Raw genomic sequence first — 18505 nt, 5'->3', positions numbered from 1 at the left:
GTTCTTAGATTGAAATAAGGAGTGTTCCCTGATTTGTTCTCGGAGACTGGTTGCTTCTGCTTCCAGGACCCTGTCTGTATGTAATTTATGGCGTTTTCGCAGTCATGGAGTTTTGCAAGCAACCCGGGCAGCGTTTTCGCTCTGGCCACATTAAGTCTATGACCATGTTTAATGAACATTCCTCTAATGTAGCACTTATGTGCTGACCAAACAGAGAGGATTAGGGACCGAGTCTTTGTTACTCTCGAAAAAAAGTCCCAGTTCCCTAAGAATGTCTGCCTTGACCTCGGGGTCCTGTACGCGGGGACTCATTTAGTCACCACGTGGCTGATCTAGGGGCCGGGTGTTGTGCGGCAAGGACTAAGGAGATCGGAGCGTGGTCCGAGAGTGCAATATGTCCAATTTGGGCACCAGAGACAAGTGGTATCATGGCGTGAGAGACTTGGAAAAGATCTATCCTGGAACACGAGCCATGAACCGCCGAGAAAAAGGTGTAGTCCCTCTCCTGCGGGTGAAGGATACGCCAAATATCCACTAACTGATGCGAGTGCAACAATTCCCTGACTCGGTTCCGAGATCTCTGGGATAGGGCCGAGGAGCCCGTCGAGGAGTCTGTGCGGGGATCAATGGTGAGCTTGAGGTCGTCACCCTACACTAACGTTACCTCTGCAAAGGAAGCCAAGGCAGCTAGGCATGATTCTAGTGCTGGAAGCTGATCCACATTCGGCAGGTACAGGTTACCCAGGGTTTACGTTTGCGACTGGAGTGTACCTTTAACAAAAAGGTATCTGCCCTCATGGTTGGTATGGAGGTCCAGCAGCTGCCAGGGTAAGTTTTGGCCAGGAGAATACTCGTGCCCTTTGATTTTGTGGAGGGTGACACACTGTGATATGTTGTTGGGAAGTGCTTATTGGATATTTTCGGGATCCTGTCTGCCCGGAAATGGGTTTCTTGTAAGAATACTACTTGAGGCCTTTGTCTCCAGAGTTCAGCTAGACAACTGGAGCGGTTTTCTGGAGCGTTTAAGCCCCTCACGTTCCAGGACACAAATTTCAATGACATTGTTAGAGGGGTGGGGTCGGGCCGTTGAACCTCGCCAGAACCTGGAACAGTAGGTAACGGGGGGGGGAGAAGGTTAGACTAAGGACAGGAAATGTAGAAGAGAGGGGTGAAATGGACTGCAAGAAAGGACCTGAGTGGAATAGGGTGGAGGGGGAGGGGGGGTGTAGAAAAGATGGGAGAAAACTAAATCTCCAAACGGAGGACTACTGCCAATTAGGGCAGCTAAGGCCAAGTGGGGGGATGAGGTAAGGCACTTCAGGGGTTGAGCCCCCGATGCATGGAAGCCCCCAACAGTCCCCCTCTGGAGGCGGTCCAAGTAGGAACCGTATTGCAATAAATAAATTTAAGCCTAGACAAGAACATCTTGTGGGCCCCAGTGAGGTGCATACCTGAGGGTAGGTGACCCTAATGTTACATGAACCATGGTCACCCAGAAGTGAACCAAATCGGGGGGAGAGTGCGCGGCTGCATCAAAAAAAAAAAAAAAGGGGGTGAAGAGAACCCCCCCCCCCCAATAAAAATCTAAGGCCAGATGCAGCAGATCACTCTCCGCCAGACGGCGCACGTTACCAAATGCTATTATACATTGACTAACCTAGAAACCCGTGTTCAAAAAATAAAAAATAAAAATACTCAGATAAGCAGGAGGGAGAGGCATCTGTGGAGCCAGCACCAGAGCAGACGCCTGTGGCACTTCAGTCCGACCCAAGCCTAATGGTTAGGCATGCGCTCTGGGTAGCCCCACAGAAGCCACCCCCAAACCAGTCACGGGTATTTCCAATAAAGAACACAGTAACCTGAGGAGTGAGTCATTATTTGCCTTCTTGCAGGTCAAACCCACAGGGCAAGTGGGAAACCGGTGGGTAGGGGACCTCCGGAATAGCACCCGGGTGATGCAACATCCCCTGCTCATGGCGGTAGGCCCAGCCGCGCCTAACCTATTCTGTAACCAACCTCTATGTGAAACCGCTATGGGAGTCAATTTGACTCTACCTCCCTCCCTTAGTTAAATCAGTCCTGAATCTAAGGCACCATGAAGTCCTCCCGTGGGACAGTTAAGACCAGGGGTCCTGTGACAGCCAGTCTAGGATAACCAGGGGTCGCCCCAGAGGAGGGACACCAGTCAAAGAAGTCCACGGAAGGTGAGGCAACGGGTATAATGTAAAAGTGTAGAAAAAATAAGGAGTTGCGCTAATACCTATATAACATACCATAAAAATCTACGGTAAAAGAAGATAGTAATGATAAGTATAAATAAAGGTGAATATATAAAGCATATGATTATAATCAAAAAAAGTCCCATTGAGTGAAATTTCAATAAATGTACTAGTGGCTGCAAATCATCAGCATAAAAATAAAAAACAAGTCCACGTGATAATGAGTATTAATCCGTGACAGCAGGGGAGGTTCCACCACCTGGAATGGAAGGGGTTGCTCCTTACCAGATGGCCGTGACCCCCCACTACAGAGGATCACAGCAAGCAGATAACTTTGTGAGCCAGAGAATGGAAACTGTTAGCGGCGTCCACTAGAGGTCAATTCATCGTCAGCCACACCAGCGAAACCCAGGGCAAGGGTACTCCTCTGCTGATGTAAAAGTGAAACTTAGAAACAGAGGGGATCTCCCAAGTCTAGGACAGGCCTTAAACCTGTAAAGAAAGCTAACCTTGGAGACCCAAGGCTCGTTGTCCTGAGGAGCCTGCAGTCTTCTGCGCTGTGACCGGCGATTGCACCTGGACCGTTGGGGTCTGCCAGATGGGTTTGCGGTAGGGTTATTATTGCTTGACTAAAGAGCAAATGCTAGCTAATTAGGTAGCAACACCGGGGGCAACTCAAATGAGCTGAGGAAAGCAGGTACCGCTGCGGGATGCCGAAGGATGTACGAGCGGCCTCCCTTGCTTGCGACAAGGTGAAAAGGGTCGCCCCATTTGTAAGTTATCTCCTGGTCGTCCAATTTCTCTAGCAGGGGCTCCATGCAACGGTGCATCTAGAGGGCCCCCTGGGACACATCAGGCAGAAGAGTAATCTGTGCCCCGTCAAAGTTCATGCTTTCTCTGTGCCAGGCCCGCTGGAGAATGTCTTCCTTAACAGTGTAATTGTGCAGGCAGCAAAAAACATCTCTGGGTCTGTCCTCTGCGGGACCTTTAGGTCCAAGAGTCCTGTGAACCCTGTCAATGGCGAATCGGTGTCTCCGGCGGGCGCCTCACAGTCATTAAATATGGCGGTCACGGTCGTCCTAAGATAAGCCTGTCGGGTGGCTTCTGGAAGGCCGCGAAGTCTGATGTTACGCCCGCGGTTACGGTTTTCCAAATCGTCAATCAGTAAGTGTAACTGCGCCATCTGGTCATGTGTAACCTGTAGGCAGGAGATATCTTGGCAGAGGGCTGCAGTATCAGATTCTAATGGGGAGACTCGAGTGGTCACCTCTGCTACCTCATGTTTGATCCTAGTGAGTTCTCCGCGGAGTGCCGCCTCCATTCTGGAGGCTAAAGAGTCTAAATCTTCCCTGGTGGGTAATTTTTGCAATAGTGCCCGTAGAGCCTGGTCATTAAAGAGGAGAGGGCTCTTATGAGGGTATAACCAGTGGAGCAGCACTCAGTGTGGCTTGCCTGTCCTGTGTGAGGGGCAGCGGGTATGGAGGGCTGAGTGCATCTTGGATCCCACTGTGTGGAGCCGCCAGGCTCCCCCCCAGGACTGCCGAGGGATGTGAGGGACAGGGAACGGGAAAGGCAGGGGGAGAGATCACTAGAAGGGGAGAACGGGGGGATGTCATTGCTTCGATCGTACCTTGCTCCCCCTCCATCCAATGCAGGCGAATCCAGCTCCATCCTCGTGGCCGGTGCCATCTTGGCTGGATCGGGTGTGGAAGCTGCTGGTTGTATCGGGACTAAAAAAAACTCTCCATACCGGCTGTGAAGAGCACAGGACTGCGGTACCACTTTCCTGGCTGTCTGGGCTGGTTGCTCTTTTATATATGAACCTTGGTTTTTCCTGGCTTAATGATTTTGGGATATCGTCATATTTTAATATATTCCAATATTTCTCAATCCTTTCAACCTGTTTATGTTGGAGATTATGATCCATTATCAATGCTAGGGGTAATTCCTGTCTTTCCTGTGCTGGTTTATTTGCTAATAGTAAATTTCTTTCTATGTTACCAACATCCTGTCTCTCCTTTTCAATGAAAGCTTACATAATGTATTTGCTAACTGCGTTGAATGTTCCTCATAGTCACTTATGTTGGTACAGTTTCTTTTGATCCTGAGGAACTGTCCTCTCGGTATATTAACCAACCAGGGTTTGCGATGACAACTGTTTTGTAGTATGTACGAATTTCTGTCTGTAGCTTTGAAATAGGTTTTTGTAATTAACCTATTATCATTACTAATTTCTAGGTCCAGGAATTGGATCTTCGTATGGCTAAGTTCCCATGTCAATGAAATACTTTTATTGTTCTTATTCATTACCGTCAGGAATCTTTTGAGCTCATTGCCATCCAAAAAAATAATCAAATCATCAATAAATCTATCATACATTCTCAGTTGATATGGTGAATTATACAATGCTTCTTCTTCCCATTTGGCCTTTATATAAATTTGCTTTGCTTGGGGCAAACCTAGCCCCCATGGCTACCCCCTTAGTTTGTAGGTAGTACTGAACCTGGTACCAAATATAATTGTGCTTCAAACAAAAATAAAGGCAGTCCACTATAAACTTTGTCTATCCATATCTTTATTGTTCACCAAGGCCCATTTGGCCGCATAATTGAGCCCTTTGTGGTTGATATTCATGTATAGGGATGCCACATCCGCAGTGGCCATAAAGTTTTTTTTCTGAAACACTGATATCTTTCATAATTTGCAGTATGTGTTTTGTGTCCTTCAAATACGCCTTGGTATTTTGTACCAGAGGCTGAAGGTAGCAGTCTATATAAAGTCCTAATCTTGAAGATAAAACCCTGTTAGACTTGCCGGCAACGGTATTTACATGAATCTTCCAGGACAGCTATTTGAGATGATTGGCTCTGCCCTCTACAGGAAACACAAATCAGATACAATTTAAAAGGCCCCTCCCTCTCCTCCTCTGACCCTCAGTTGTTTGAAGATCAAGTAAACCTCCTCCAAAAGTGCACTCGGCAGAGGAATAACAAACTCGCTAAAACACCACCACCAGGCAAACAAAGGAGAATAGTAAATACAGAATAGGGTGGGAATATAGACGCTGTCCTATAAGATTCATGGAAATACTGTTACCGGTAAGTCTAAAGGGGGTTTCCCCCTCATCTTCCAGGACAGCTACTTTAGAGGATAAGCAACATTCTATACCTTAAGGAGAGACGACAGCCTGAAGTACTTTCCTACCAAAGGAGCGGTCCTGCCTGGAGAGCATCTGGACTCTATAATGCTTGATAAACGCATGAGAGGAAGACCAGACAGCAGCTTTAGAAATTTCTATCCATGATGCTCCTGCTCTTTCTGCCCATGATGTGGCCATGGATCTTGTTGAATGAGCTCTAATTCTGGAAGGAGGGGTGTGACCTGACGCTCTGTAAGCTTCACAAATGGCTTCCCTAATCCATCTGCAAATGGAACTTCTAGACGCTTTGGTCCCCTTCTTGGGGCCACTGAACACTAAGATTCGGGATGATCTCCTAAACTCGCTAGACATTTCTAGATAAAGCAGACGGCATCTTTTCACGTCCTAAAAACTAAATCTTTCCTCTTCCACATTTTTGGGGGAGGAACAAGAACTAATTTCTGGGACCTGTGAAAGCTGGCAGAAACTTTTGGAAGGTACAAAGGATCAGGCTTAATCGCTACCCTGTCCTCTTAAATCTTTAGGAAGGGGTCCTTCAAGGAAAGAGACTCTAGATCAGAAATCCTTCTCCCTGACGTTATTGCCAAAAGAAAGGAAATCTTTAAGGAAATTTAATTTCAGAGAAGCCTCTTGCAAAGACTCAAAAGGAGCCCTAGTCAGAGCATTTAATACTAATGACAGATCCCAGGGAGGAATCTGTTTAACAGCCCTGGGTGTACACCTAGATCTGGCTGAAAGGAACCTTCTGCTCAAAGGGTTCTCCACTAATCTTTTTTTTTTTGTAAACAAAGATAGGGCAGCAACCTGAACCCTAAGGGTGCTGACAAAGTCCTTTCTCCACTACCCTCTGTAAAAAATCTAATATATAAGGAGTAGAAAAGGATTCTATTCCTGTCTTCTACCAGGAAACAAAAGTTTTCCAAATTTTCCCATAGATCTTTCTTGTGACTAATTTACGGCTGTCCAGGTTAGTCTCAATAACCCTCTCTGAACACCCTCTCAGCTGTAGGTTGTGCCACTCAGCCTCCAGGCTGTCAAATGGAAGGTCTATGGGTTTGGATGGAGCACCGGCCCCTGATGGAGAAGAGCTCTCCGTTTTGGCAGGGGCCAGGGGGGGTTCAGCGAGGAGAACCAACTCCCTTGGGCCACCAAGGGGCAGTCGGGATAACTTCTGCTTGGTCCTGAATAATCTTCTGAACTACCAGCGGTAAGATGGGAAATGGAGGGAAGGCGTAGGCCAGAGTGAATTCCCACTGGAAGGAGAGCGCATCTGTCCCTAAGATCTTTGTCTCTCCAGTGAGAAAAAAAGCTGGTAGTTTTTTTGTTGATACTGGATGCAAAAAGATCCACTGTTGTAACACCCCACTACAGCATGATTTCCTGGAACGTGACTTGATTCAGTTCCCAACTGCTGGCACTGATGTTTACTCTGCCCAGATAGTCCGCTAGAGCATTTGCTGTCCCACTGATGTGCACCGCCCTGACTGAAGAGACATTGTCCTCTGCCCAGGACAGAATCTGCTGGGTTAACAAAAGGAGAGTATCCGAGCGAGTGCCCCCTTGCTTATTTAGGTATGCCACGGTCGTGGCATTGTCCAAAAAAAAAAAAAAATCAACAAGTCCTTTGACTTGACCCTTTCCTCCAGAGCAATTAAAGCCTTCCCCACGGCTAACAGTTCTCTGAAATTCAACGAGTGGAAGGCATGCCTCATCTGGCAACCAGGCTCCTTGGGCCTGCCAGTCCCCTGAGTGAGCACCCCAGCCCCACAGACTGGCATCTGTAATAATTTTCATTGGGGAATGTTGTGCCCAGTTCTTACCTCCCTGCAGATGTTCTTATTGCTCTCACCAGGACAGATTGAGAAAATCCTCTCTTGGAAGCTGTACGAGCTGATTCAAAGAACTTTTTCTGCGATCTCAATGACGCAGAAGAAACGCCTGAAGGGGCCTGGAGTGCATTTGGGCCCATGGCACCCGCGGGATGGCTGCAGTCATTAAGCCCAATAATTGCATGATCTGACAAAGGGAGGCCTGCGGTAGCAACCTGAAGTTCTGCACGGGGAGAAGGATCTTTAAGATTTTTTTCTTCTAGAAGAAGAATCTTTTGGACAACAGTGTTTATTAGGTAACCCAAAAGGGAATGTTCTGGGAGGGGAACCAGGCAAGACTTTAGCTGGTTGACTTTCCACCCCAATTTCTGAAAGGTCTGTAAGTTCAACTGTAGATCTTGAACAATGGTGTTTCTCCTGGGCAAAGACCAAAAAATCTTCTAAATATGGAATGAGCGATACCCTCTGTATTTGAAAATAGGTCATTACTTCAGCCATGATCTTCGTGAAAATCCTTGGTGCTGCCGAGAGACCAAAAGGGAGAGCTTTGAACTGCCAATGACTTGGACCATTCTCCATGAGAACTGCAAATCTGAGGAACTTTTGATGACTCTGGCAGATTGGTACACGAAGATAAGCGTCCTGAAGATCCAGGGTTACCATGAAAACCCCTGGTTATAACAGATTCCTTACAGAATAAATGTCTTCCATTCGGAAACATCTGTAGCCTATGAATCTGTTCAGGACGCTTAAATTGATGACCATCCAAAACATCCCGGGAGCCTTCTTTACCAGAAAGACGTGAGAATAAAATCCCCAGAATTTTTGCTCTTCTGGAACGGGAGAAATAACTCCCTCCGTTTCCCACATTGTAATCAGATTCACCATGGCCTGCCATCTCTTGGTTCCTCGGCAGATGGGTAAGAAAAAACCTCTGGGGTGGAGGGCTTTTGACGTTCAACCTGTAACCGCTTTGTATCATTTGGAGGATAAAAGGATTGTTGGAAATCTCTGCCCATTCTTTGATAAAATGGGACAATCCCCCCACCCCTGCTCTGGCATCACACTGGATTTTTGGTAGGGGCTGAAGGAGCAAAGAGTGCCCCCACCTTTTTGTTTTTGTTTAAAAGACCATTTCTTCTTTGCCTTTTGCCCTTAAAATTATCTTTGTTCTTGAAGCCACGAAAAGGCCTCCTATTCTGGGGCTTATTCCTTTGAGAAGACGGAAACCGCTTACTCTTAGAGGAACGCGCTAGGACTTCCTCTAAGGAAGAACGAGTAAGAGTTTGCCCTCAAAGGGTATGCCGCAGAGTTTATTCTTGGAGGTAAGATCATCCTCCCAAGATTTCAGCCAGATGGCCTGTCTAGCTGAATTAGTGAGTGCTGAAGTTCTGGCTACAGATTCTACAGAATCTGCTGCCCCATCAGCCAAAAAAGCAACTGACTTGGCAATAAGGGGAAGAGAATCCCTGATGTCCTCTATGGGGGTGTCGGAGGAAAGAAGCTCATCCAGACGTTGGACCCACACATCTAAATTCCTAGCCACACAGGTGGTCGCTACAGCTGGCCCTAAAAAAGCAGCAGCATCCCAGGCCTTAAGTAATAACGAGTGGGCCTTTCTATCCATCTGATCCTTAAGGACTCCAGAGTCCTCAAATGAAAGATCTGACTTTGACACTTGTGACATAGGAGCATCTAATCTAGGACATTTTGAAGAAAACTTCCTCAAAATCGGACTGAAAGGGAAACCTTTTTATGACTTCTAGACTGGAACAACCTTTTTTCAGGTGCTTTCCACTCAGAAAGAATCATGTCCTCGAGTGAATGATGCACAGGAAAAGACCTAGGTCTCCATCCTTGTATAGACCCCTGTACATTTTATCCTGAACAGATTGGGCTTGGGATAACACCACAATTACCAGACCTATGAAAAACAGCAAACATTACGGTGTGCTCCTGGAGGGTCTACTGAGGGTCAGAGAGGAGGGAGGGGCCTTTTTAAATTGTATCTGATTTGTGTTTCCTGTAGAGGGCAGAGCCAATCATCTCTCGTAGCTGTCCTGGAAGATGAGGGAGGAAAGAGTCAATTCCATTTATGATTGGGCGACCCCGTAGGTTTATACTGTTCTGTTCTTGTAAATTTTTGGGGATAGCGTATATAATGGGTATCCTGCAGGTTTCAGGAATGAGGTACTTTTTCCTCTTTCTCGTTGATTAAACCTTTATCCTTTCCTTCTTTCACAAGTTTTTCTAATTCTTTTTTATTTTGCCTAGTAGTGTCTCCCTTCAATGTCTTTATAGGTTTCATTATCATTTAATAGATCACTCATGACTGATTTATATTGGGATTTGTTCCATGCCACAATCCCTCCTCCTTTGTCGGCCTGTCTAATTACCAAATCCTTTCTTTTTTCTAAAGTTTTGATCCCCTCCTTGATATGACCCTGACCTGTAGGTGTCTTTATATCTATGGTTTCCAAATCTTTAGTTACTAACTTTTTAAATCTATCAATATGTCTATTGTTTTGTATTTTGGGGTTAAATATTGACATGTTTCGTAGCTGGGTATACATCCTTGTTTCTGATTCATTTTCATATCTCAGGTTAAAGCAAAATGCTTCTTTATATTGATGCTCCTTATGAACTTTTGTATCCCTACATATGTCTCGAATTTGTTAAGGGTTTTTTTGGGGCAGATTTCAATCCTTGATCCAATACTTTGAGCTCCTGTTTTAGTGAGGTCAACCCCACTAATATTGAATATTCCCTCACCTAATATTCTCTAATTCTTTTGGATCTTCCAGGATCCCCTCTTTCTCCCCCATCTCTGGGAGGATGGTGTCCAGGTTGGGTCCCCCCTCTTTGTGGATTGTCTCCCCGTGGATAGCCTTTGTCCAAAAAAGGTGTCCTTGGTTCCCCATCATTATGGTGTCCCTGCAACGGGGGCATACCTATTGGGAGTAGTAGCTTAATGTTGCTCATAATCTGATGGTCTTTGCCATCTGGGTCTTGGGGTTTCATTGACATGGGAACTTGGCCATACGAAGATCCACTTCCTGGACCTGGAATTTACTAATGAAAAAAGTTAATCACAAAAACCTATTCTAAAGCTACGGACAGAAATTCATACATACCACAAAATGGTTGCCATCACAAACCCTGGCTAGTTAATGTACCGAGAGGACAGTTCCTCAGGATAAAAAACTGTACCAACATAAGTGACTATGAGGAACAGTCAACGCAGTTAGCAAATAAATTTATTATGTAAGGTTACGATCAGGCTTTCATTGAAAAGAAGACAGGATGTTGGGAAAATAGAAAGAAATGTGCTATTAGCGAATAAACCAGCACAGGAAAGACAGGAACTACCCCTAGCATTGATAATGGATTATAATCTCCAACATAAACAGGTCAAAAGGATTATTGAGAAATATTGGAATATATTAAAATTATGATGTCCTAAAATCATTCATCACGGAAAAACACAGGTTCATATATAAAAGAGCCACCAACCTAAGAGATCGATTGGTTAAAAACGTAGTTGAACCTCCCGTTGCTAACACCATCACTTAATTTGATGGAAAAGGTTTTTATGCCTGTGGCAGATGCTTTAGTTGTAGGGCAGCCACAAGTAATAAAAAGAAAAGGGGTAAGTTCACCAATAGCCAGAATGGGAAGGAATATAAGCAGGGATTTTATATCGTGCAATACAGAAGGTTAGTATATGCCCTGGAATGCCCATGTGGTATGATATATGTAGGGAGAACCAAGAGGGCCATGCACATAAGAATAAAAGAACATATATGCCAAATAACTAAAGGTAAAAAGGAGGAATTACCTGTATCATCATTTCAGAACAGTACATAATAGAAAATTATTAGGGATGAAGTTTTGGGGTTTAAAAAAAATATAAGACATTGGAGGGGTAGTCAATAAATTAGGACCCTCAGTCAAAGAGAATCCTGGTGGGTATACGAATTGGGCTTATTAGCGCCTAGAGGATTAAATAAGGAATTTGACCTCTATTGTTTTTTGGCTGATTTTTAATCTTTAATTTTTTAAATGATATATTTTTAATCCATTAAAAAATCTTTATCTATACATAATCACCATAAATATTAATATTGACTTTTTTACATGAATCTTCTTATGTTCAGAATAGCAATAACATATAGATTTAATATTTTTATATATCTTTAATATAATTTAACACATTTTTAAATATATAACATTTTTTTTTCCATACTATTGGGGATGCAAGACTAGAATTTGATGTGTGGTTAGACAGTGCTCATATAGCTATGTGCACTGCAATAACGCACACAAAGGGATTGTTTTCAGCATTTGAGTCACTGTTAACACACTGCTACAAGAAAATGGCCACTGTCCAGGTATTATTGTGGACTAAAGAAAAATGGAGACAACCAGTGCACTTGATGGTAATCACCACTGTGGTCCTTTTTAGTGCTGTGTTGGAATAGGCTTACATACATGAGCACAGCAACCCATTCGTTAGATAATACATATTTATAATACATATCAGCATACAGACAATATGAGCACAAGAGTCACTAGGGAATAGCTGCAATTCATATATAATTGCGGGCTACGAGAAAATGGTGGCGGTCTATATATATAACATGGGAAGAACGTCATCCAATTACATATCCCAGAGGAAGTCACGAGATGGTGACGAAAAAAACGGTAGGAGGCGCTTGATCGGCTGACGTGGAAGAGAACTGGGAAGTGCTGTGGAGCACAGGCTTTTGACGGGGTGAACACCGCTGACTGGGGCTGCAGATCCAGGTTCAGGTGACGCTATCGCCCCATCACACATGAGCATCTTAAGGCGTGGTGTTTTATCACAAAATGAGAGTGTAATTCTTGAGTTTAAGCTGTAATAAAGGTTTAAAAAAAAAAAAAAAACATCACACTATTGCAAGCCTCTGTTGTACCTACATGTGACTTATGTGAGAGGAGGTTGCTGGTAACCAGGAGGAAGGAGTTGCCCTTTTGAGCCAAATAGTTATCACAGGAAGGCGGAATTACAGGAGGATTTTCTAAGCTGTTAACATTTACTACAGGCTTTTATACAAAGTCCTTAAGGTGGGGGTACAACTGGTAGAGGGGAACACTAGGACTGCATGAAGGCACCAACATCACTTTTATCTATGTTGGATTGTCAAAGATTTTCATTCAACAATTAAGGATATTGTGCAGCACACGGAGTACTTGCACTTTATTTTGGACATTACAAATAATGGAATGCTAGTTGCACGGTTTTGGACTTGTTTTACAGGATATATTTAATATTGATTTAATACCTTAGTTTAACCCTTTCATGACTAAGCCTATTTTTGAAATTTGGTGTTTACAAGTTAAAATCTGTATTTTTTGCTAGAAAATTACTTAGAACCCCCAAACATTATTTATATATATATATATATATATATATATATATATATATATATATATATATATATATATATATATATATATATATATATATATATATATATATATTTATTTTGTGTATATATTATATTATTTTAGCAGAGAATAACGAGAATAAAATGGAGATTGTTGCAATATTTATATCACACGGTATTTGTGCAGCGGTGTTTTAAACGCAAATTTTTGGGAAAAGGGACACTTTCATGAATTTTAAAAAATCCAAACAGTAAAGCTACCCCAATTTTTTTTGTATAATGTGAAAGATGATGTTACGCCGAGTAAATAGATACCAAACATGTCACGCTTTTATAATTGCATGCACTTGTGGAATGGCGGCAAACTACGGTACCTAAGAATTTCCATAGGCGACACTTTACATTTTTTTTACGGTTACCAGGTTAGAGTTAGAGGAGGTCTAGTGCTAGAATTATTGCTCTCCCTCTGACGATCGCGGCGATACCTCACATGTGTGATTTGAACACCGTTTCCCGGTATAACCCCCGAAAGTCGAGTACACACATCAGCGTACGCTCGGCGGGAAGGGGTTAATATTCTTTTATATCTATATAGATATATATCTATCTCTATTTACCGTATTTATCGGCGTATAACACGCACCCCAAGTTTAGGAGGGAATTTTAAGGAAAAAAACTTGCATTTAAATGCCCATCAATGCAGCCTTACACAGGGTCCATCTGCATGCTTGTCCAGTGTCATTTGCAGCTTTGTCTGGGTCCATTTGCAGCCTTGCCCAGGCTGCAGTTAAACTGCAGTGACTTGTCAGTGTCACTCCAGTTTGAAAATGGCGCCGCCAGCGCCGAAATACATAGCCGTGACGGCTTTCGGCCACTTTTGGCTCCATTTGTAGTCCCGCCCGGGATGGGCGTGACTGTGAGCGGATCGAGCGCCGCCCATATACAGATAGCCGAGTGTAGAGCCGAAAGTGGCCGTAAGCCTTCGCAAGTCACGGCTATGTATTTCGGCGCCGGCGGCGCAATTTTTAAACTCAGCAATCAGTATATAGGCGGCCAGGGATCGCTCCACTCACGATCAGCGGGGGATCGCAGAGGGTCGGCGTATAACACGCACCCACGATTTCCCCCTGATTTTAAGGGGAAAAAAGTGCGTGTTATACGCCGATAAATACGGTAGTTATTTCATCTATTTATTGTTTGGTCTCAGCGCCGCACATTTGTTATATAATTTCGTCAGGAGGAAGCCAAATGGCTGTGGCAGGCGTGATTTATGATCAGTGTGTGCATGCACAAGCTCCTTTGACAGCTTGTGCACTGCACATGCGCGACTGGAACAGATTACGGCGATTACCACCGTACATTATAAATCACGCCTGCCACAGGCGCTCGAACGCCTCCTGATGAAGCCATGTGAGAGTGTGGCGATACGCATGGAGGCAGAGCCAGGCGGCGTGTGTACTCATCAGTTGGAGCATGTAAGAATACATGGTTTTACTGCATTATATGCTTATTTTTTATGCATAAAACATGAATGCATTTCCTTAAAGCGGAGTTCCACCCAAGAGTGGCCCCCTCTTCCTTCCTCCGCCGTAGGGCCAATTAGAAAGCGCAGCACACTTCGCGCTTGCACAGTAGGGAACCGGCTGTGAAGACGAAAGGCTTCACTACCGGGTTCCCTTACCAGCAATGGGCGGTGGCTGCACCCGACAGCCGATCCGAAGCTTATTATTATTTAAGATACTTGTATAGCGCCGTCGATTTACGCAGTGCTTTACATATACATTGTACATTCACATCGGTCCCTACCCTCAAGGAGCTTCCAATCTAAGGTCCCTAGCTCACATTCATATATACTAGGGCCAATTTAGACAGAAGCCAATTAACCTACCAGCATGTCTTTGGAGTTTGGGAGGAAACCCACGCAGGCAGAGGGATAACATGCAAACTCCAGGCAGGTAGTCATGGTTGGGTTTTGAACCAGCGACCCTTTTTACTGCTAGGCGAGAGTGCTACCCACTACACCACTGTGCCGCCAGCTGCGGTGCCGACATCTCGGGCTCCCTGGACAGATACAGTGGGGCAAAAAAGTATTTAGTCAGCCAACAATTGTGCAAGTTCTCCCACTTAAAAAGATGAGAGGCCTGTAATTGTCATCGTAGGTATACCTCAACTATGAGAGACAAATTGTGGAAACAAATCCAGACAATCACATTGTCTGATTTTTTTTTTTTTTTTTTTTTTTTTTAAAGAATTTATTTGCAAATTATGGTGGAAAATAAGTATTTGATCAATATCAAAAGTTCATCTCAATACTTTGTTATATATCCTTTGTTGGCAATGACAGAGGTCAAACGTTTTCTGTAAATCTTCACAAGGTTGTCACACACTGTTGCTGGTATGTTGGCCCATTCCTCCATGCAGATCTCCTCTAGAGCAGTGATGAGGTTTTCTGTGGGGTTAAGATCTGGAGACTGGCTAGGCCACTCCAGGACCTTGAAATGCTTCTTATGAAGCCACTCCTTCGTTGCCGGTGTGTTTGGGATCATTGTCATGCTGAAAGACCCAGCCACGTTTCATCTTCAATGCCCTTTCTGATGGGAGGAGGTTTGCACTCAAAATCTCACGATACATGGCCCCATTAATTCTTTCATGTACACGGATCAGTCGTCCTGTTCCCTTTGCAGAGAAACAGCCCCAAAGCATGATGTTGCCACCCTATGCTTCACAGTAGGTATGGTGTTCTTTGGTTGCAACTCAGCATTCTCTCTCCTCCAAACACGACTATTTGTGTTTCTACCAAATAGTTCTACTTTGGTTTCATCTGACCAAATTACATTCTCCCAATCCTCTTCTGGACCATCCAAATGCTCTCTAGCAAACCTCAGACGGGCCTGGACATGAACTGGCTTAAGGAGGAGGACACGTCTGGCACTGCAGGATCTGAGTCCCTGGTGGCATAGTGTTACTGATGGTAGCCTTTGTTATGTTGGTCCCAGCTCTCTGCAGGTCATTCACTAGGTCCCCCTGTGTGGTTCTGGGATTTTTGCTCACGGTTCTTGTGATCATTTTGACCCCACAGGGTGAGATCTTGCGTGTAGCCCCAGATCGAGGGAGATTATCAGTGGTCTTGTATGTCTTCCATTTTCTAATTATGGCTCCCATAATTGATTTCTTCACACCAAGCTGCTTGCCTATCGCAGATTCAGTCTTCCCAGCCTGGTGCAGGTCTACAATTTTGTTTCTGGTGTCCTTCGACAGCTCTTTGGTCTTCACCATAGTGGAGTTTGGAGTGTGACTGTTTGAGGTTGTGGATAGGTGCCTTTTATACTGATAAGTTCAAACAGGTGCCATTAATACAAGTAATGAGTGGAGGACAGAGGAGCCTCTTAAGAAGATACAGGTCTGTGAGAGCCAGAAATCTTGCTTGTTTGTAGGTGACCAAATACTTATTTTCCACCATAATTTGCAATTAAATTCTTTCAAAAATCAGACAATGTGATTGTCTGGATTTGTTTCCACATTTTGTCTCTCATAGTTGAGGTATACCTATGATGACAATTACAGGCCTCTCTCATCTTTTTAAGTGGGAGAACACTGTAAGTGTCCTAATATTAAAAGTCAGCAGCTGCAGTATTTGTAACTGCTGACTTAATTTTTTGTGGGGTGAGCGGACCTCCGCTTTAAGTTGGGCTGGTGTGTTCTGTGTCATTAACTGAGATACTGCAACATTGGAGATTATCTCCCCTTTTCCCTGAGAGCTTTGTGGAGTCCCTCCCATTTGATGTGGTATCCCATTAAGGAGGATCTGAGTGGAGGACTATTATCTGATGTGTGAAATAGATTTCATACATGCTATGTTAACCCATATGTGGATCTTGTATTAAGGTGTGTGTTAATTTCACCTGGTGGCAGAGCACTATTGCATGGTGTTGTACAGTGGGGATTCTAGAAATTATAAACGCACTGCTTTTTTCTTTTAGAGAAGCAGCATGGGAGCACTTATTTTTTGGGGATTTTTGGGACTTTTCTTTTTTTTTTCATTTTGTTTTTGCTTTGATTTGGACACTATATGAATATATTTTTTTTTAAATCTTATCTTATATATTTATGTGGCACGTTTGATAAAAGAATTAAAGGAATTTTTTTTTTGCAGATTAATACTTACCTTGGTGGATGCAGCATCAGTCCGATGCTACATCTGTACCCCGGGGCCTCTACACTGAGAACCGAGCGATGGAACGCTGCCAGTTTTCAGAGCTCCTTGAGCAGAGAGCTGCAGACTGTCAGTCACAGCTCTCTGCCCCCTCCTCGCTCATTTGAGTGCTGGGATGGCCATCTCAGGCTCTCAGTGGCTTGCTGAGAGGCTGACCCGGGTGTCAGTCCAGGCACCTGACGGATCAAGACTTTATTGTCGCGATGACGCTGTGCCTGGACTGACATCTGTGATGTCAGCAGAGAGCAGACTTCAGCCCGCTCTCTGCTGAAAACGGATCATAGTTACATAGTCAGGTTAAAAAAAGACACAAGTCCATCTAGTGCAACCATAAAAATAAATAAATACATAAAATAATATCATACAATCCCATATACCCAATCCTTATACCCACAGTTGATGAAGAGGAAGGCGAAAAAAACCCCAGAAAAGCAATCAAAGTAGAAAATATTGCCTTGTTTTTCAAAATGTTGAGGTTTTTTGTTTATATAATGGAAAAAAAATGGAGGTCAAATACCACCAAAAGAAAGCTTTGTGTAAAATAAATACATTTTGTGTACAGTGTTGCGTGACACTGCAATTGACAGTTAAAGTAGCACAGGGCTGAATAGCAAAAAATACCCAGGTCATGAAGGGGTGAAACCTTCCCAGAAGTCAAGGGGTTAAATTAATTTTCTTGCAAAAAGTGCAGATTAACATGTGTGGGGTAAAAATGTAATACTCCTGACCATTTTTTAAATCTAGTTTACAACGGATGAGATGTCATCCAGCACAGTACAGACAGGGCCATTTTTACAAACGCAGCTCTCCACCCCTCTCGTAAACAAAACTATGTAGGTGTTTTACTTTTTACCCCCAAAACTGAAAGCTGATTTGCATACAGTAATGCATACCTGGCTATAAACGCTTTAAACTTGCATAGCACAATGCTGTAATTTATGTACATTTACTACTTGTTTATCTTGCTTCAACCCTCCGAGAGTCACTTGTGTTGTACCCAGTGCCTCCCAGCTTTCTCCTGGGAAGGCTACATCACCAGTGACTTCCAGGGAGCTCTTGTAGTTAATCTATCAGAACTTGGAAAGTATATTCATTAAAAAAAGTGCACATGTGTGATTGGGTGAGTCATGGGCCCAAAAAGTTAGTAAGAAGCTGGCCACCAATGCTGTAATTTTTAAAAATGGCAACACAGGCTTTACTGACAACTGGAGGAACGTTGAAATTTGAAAGCATTATCAGTTATGAGGCAAGTGGCCACTTCTGGCTCTATATTTTATATTTGGGTTATGTGTACTGTTTATATCACTTTTGATGTTTAAAGCGGAGCTCCGCCGAAATTTTTTTTTTTAAAGTCAGCAGCTACAAATACAGGAAGTGGCGTAAATAACAGCAGATTCTGCAGCTATCTATGCCGGAAGTGGGTACAGATACCTGTAATATACAGGTATCTGCACCCCCTCCCCCCTGAAAGGTGCCAATTGTGACACCGGAGGGGGGGAGGAATCCGATGAGTGGAAGTTCCACTTTTGGGTGGAACTCCACCTTAAAGGGATTGGAAGCCGCTTAAGGGTTAGTATGTTTCTGCAGTCTCTTAGCTTCCTTTCTGATTGGTTGCATTGAGGATAGAGATAAACACTACTTTTTTTTTTCCCTCT

At 43.8% G+C, this 18505-nt stretch overlaps 1 protein-coding gene across 3 annotated transcripts in view; it reads left to right on the top strand.

Annotated features, from left to right (window-relative positions):
* The window catches only part of DOT1L (DOT1 like histone lysine methyltransferase), a 226472-nt gene that overhangs the window by 85032 nt on the left and 122935 nt on the right, over window positions 1-18505 (top strand). The gene's annotated exons all lie outside the window — the stretch shown is intronic.

The sequence above is a fragment of the Aquarana catesbeiana genome, linkage group LG01 (assembly GCF_042186555.1).
Source record: "Aquarana catesbeiana isolate 2022-GZ linkage group LG01, ASM4218655v1, whole genome shotgun sequence".
Classification (NCBI taxonomy): domain Eukaryota; kingdom Metazoa; phylum Chordata; class Amphibia; order Anura; family Ranidae; genus Aquarana; species Aquarana catesbeiana.
This window is presented reverse-complemented; position numbering and strand designations above follow the sequence as displayed.